We start from the raw sequence: 3,791 nt of genomic DNA, 5'->3' as shown, positions 1-3,791 counted from the left end.
TTGTACAGCAAATAACCACTAGGAAGAGAGTATTCAATGTGTTAATTATTGTAACTGTCATGCCAGTTTGATGTGAAACTGTCTCATTGCTATCTCTCAGTAAAATTATGGAAAAAAAATTTTAAAAAGTAAAGAATATTATAGTGGAAAAAATAAAAGAAAAAATAAAGAAATGAAAAAATAAGTAAATAAATTCATTAAAACATAATAACTATGTATTAAACATTCACTTACATTTTCTTTACATTAAAACCTTCTATTCCTACAAAATCACTAGAAGCCATCAGTTTATCACACTTTACAAAACAGACCCAGAGAACTTTAAAGACTTATGCAAGATTACACAGCTAAAAAGTAGCTGAGTGTATCTGAGCTTAGACAGGGGCTTTGCATTAACCAGTAGGCTATGAAAACATGCAGTACTGGAGACTCCAAAGTAATAATACAAGGTCACTGAATGCTCATAGGTTTAAAATCTTTTTATCCATGATTACTTGCTTTTAGCAAAATGTTAATAGCTGTTTGAATTTGGTTTGGGGACTGTTAAGTAACTACTTTCGTGAGCATTAGAAAGACCTTTGATAAAGGACTTGCATGAACAATATAAACAAATCTCAAAACAAGAAATGAACAAACAACCCAATCAAAAAGTAAGCAAACATTTGAAAAGATTGTTCTTCAAAGAAGATAATAGTCAAATGCCCTCAGGATTACTCCCAAACCCTGTACCACAGTTTGTGGATTCTTTGTCAGTGTCAGCCATCTGGATGAATCATGGCCATTGCTTGACCAATATGCTCTCTGTGAAAGGCTGAGAGAATGTTTCCCTCTAGGTGACTCTTCTTAGGCACACTCTACATCATAAACAACTTTCCTCTGTCGCCATAGTTAGGATAGATATACAGCTACTTTTTCTTAGTTCAATGTCAAAAAAGATTTGTACTACTAGTGTTTAGACAAGATATCATGTCTGCATCTTGTGCCACGAATAACTACTAAGAAGACAACAATATGCAATGTATTAATTATTGTCACTGTCCTACTAACCTGTCTTGAAACTGTTACATGGTTATTTCTTTTTCAATAAAATTAATTTAAAAAAGAGAATAACAGATGGCTAATAGACCTACAAAATTTTCAAAAAAAAAGATTGCTGAAAGTGCTGAGTGTGGCTGTGAACACCTGTTGCCAGCACTACAGAGGCTGAGGCAGGATGATCGCCATGCTTGGTTCAAGTTCAGCCTAATCTATAAAATGAGACCCTATCTCAAAAACAACAGCAACACACACACACACACACACACACACACACACACGATTGCCAAAAGTATTTCTAACTCATCTCTGTAGACTTCTCAGAGAGCAGAGATATAACATTTAAAGTACTTTATAATTTCTTCATTCTTATTTTGATCTACTCAAACATTCAGCGTTTCTCAGTATGATTTCATGACACTGTTCCAAGTTGCTCTGAAGAACACACAGGATGCCCAAGAGGAAGCAGCGTGGAAGATGAGTCACGGTAGACTGGGCATCTTAGTAGCTGTGTTCTTGCTTAATCACTTTGCCTTGTGTATGAGCTTGACTTATTGACTCATATGCATTGGTTAGGATTTGGTGGAAGCAATGAAATGTTACTTTAAAAATTAGGTTCTAAGAACTGTCTTGGGGATGCTGTCTCATACTTTCTCCTGAACTACTTTCTAAGAGGAAGGAGCTTCCAGTTGAATGATATTTATGTCCTACCAGCAACTCACAAGCTAACTCAGAGGTGGACCTCCTTCCCACACTTCCTAAATGGATCTTACCAATGAGAGAAAGGTCATGGGACTTGAGAACTTGTGATATGCCTGGACCCAGTGGGTGCTGGCTATGCCAAATCATCTAAATATTTGTTGCATTAAAGGCAAAGTTTGGGGCATTTTTTTTTAACATATTTTCAATACAGGCACAGTATGGATTTTCTTAGTGTAGGATCTGAATTTTATACTTCTTTCGTTGTACAATGTAAAAGTTATATCAATAATTTAGGAGCCAGCTGGAGAAAGACATAGAAAATGAACCCAAAAATTCCAAATTTTCCAAGAAGTAACTAAGGCATTAATAATATTGAAGTCTTAATACCACATAGAAGTTACTAGGGTAGAAAGAGTACTAATCCTTGAGGAACTTCTAAATGTTATAGGTTGGTTTTTTTTTTTTACAGTTTTGCAACCAATTATCTTTTTTAAAATTACCATTTCTTAACGTATTCTTTATTGAATTCTGGTCCTGATGAATAAGCTATAAGAACCCTGAATAGAATTAAAACTAACATTTATAAGCATTTTTTGACAACAGTGTATTTTTCTTTGAGTTCTTATTCTTTCAGTAATAAGAAAAATTATTCCTGAGGAAGAAAAATCTATATGATTGCTTTTGGGTTTCACCAATATTATGTGGCATTAACTAAACTCATTCTGTGTGTCTCTTTTGCTCATCACTCAATTGTTTTTTTAAGAAGTCATGGCCATGTTTTAAATACAGACATTGAAACCCAGAGTTGTATTGGCCTCTGTGGCAATGTCTCAGTTAATAAGTAATGAGCTGAGGAGCCCACTAATAGGGCAGGTTTCAGATCTCATTTAAATAAGGACAGTAAACTCTATTTTAGAATTAATGAGTCATTTATATAGGTTATTTCCCAAAATATTGCAGAAAACATGAGATTTGTACAAGAATAAAATTCATTATATTGAAGCAAAAAAAATAGATAAGTGTACTCTGATGTCAAGTGACTTTGGAAAATATACATTTAAACAGAATTTAATATTCTGAAATTTAACAACTGTCACAAAGTCTACATTGCAAATCTTTCCTCTATAAACTTTTCAAAGTCTAACAAACCTGAAGAAAACCTTATGAATAATAAGTATAAACAAGCTTTCACCAAATGAAATACTCAAGTTATACCACACAAATGAAAGAATAAAATCTTCCCAGCAATCTAGAAGTGTGCGTCACACCACTGTCTCCACATCCTCCCGGCTCATGTAGAAATCATCTACTGACTCCTCATGTTTTATCATCATTTCATAAATCCAATCATATGGATGGGTTCTTCAGTTCAGCATTCTATTTGTGACATCATGCATTCTTTGCTTGGCACTGGATATTGAACTCAGAACCTTGCACTTGCCACGCAGGTGCTTGTGCAGCTGAGCTATGTTCTTGGCCTCCTGCATTGTTAGAGTGTACTTGCAGATTAATCATGCCAGTTGCTACATACTAGCTCAGTTCTGAATATCCTGCAACCTGAAAGTTCTAATATTGCAATGGAAATTTGAATGGTTCTATGTGGAGACTAATGGGTAAATATACTTTGTGTGTGTCTCTTTTCACTGCAAATTATTTGTTTATTTATGTATCGTTTGATCAATATATATGTGGACAGCTGATTAGAATTTTAAGGTGTTTAGCTATTGCTATGGTGTCAAAATTAACATTCCAAATCTTGAAGACATAGGGGTAGGCAGAGACTTCATGAACAAAACCCAAAATGCACAGGAAACACTTCAAAGAACCAACATCTGAGATCTCATCTTAGTAACAAGCTTTTGCTCCTCAAAAGAAATCACCAACAGAGGGAAAAGACAACCCACAGAGTAGGAAAACATTTTAGCTAACTGTCCCTCAGACAAAGGACTTATGACTAGATCATATAAAGAATTGAAAACAATCAGATTCCCCCTAATTAAAAGACCTAATTTAAAAAATAGGCATTCAAGATGAGCACATACTTCTTAGATGAA

This window comes from Octodon degus, unplaced genomic scaffold (genome assembly GCF_000260255.1).
Source record: "Octodon degus isolate 3935 unplaced genomic scaffold, OctDeg1.0 scaffold00247, whole genome shotgun sequence".
Classification (NCBI taxonomy): domain Eukaryota; kingdom Metazoa; phylum Chordata; class Mammalia; order Rodentia; family Octodontidae; genus Octodon; species Octodon degus.
The sequence above is the reverse complement of the archived record's forward strand: the minus strand, read 5'-3'. Positions refer to the sequence as shown.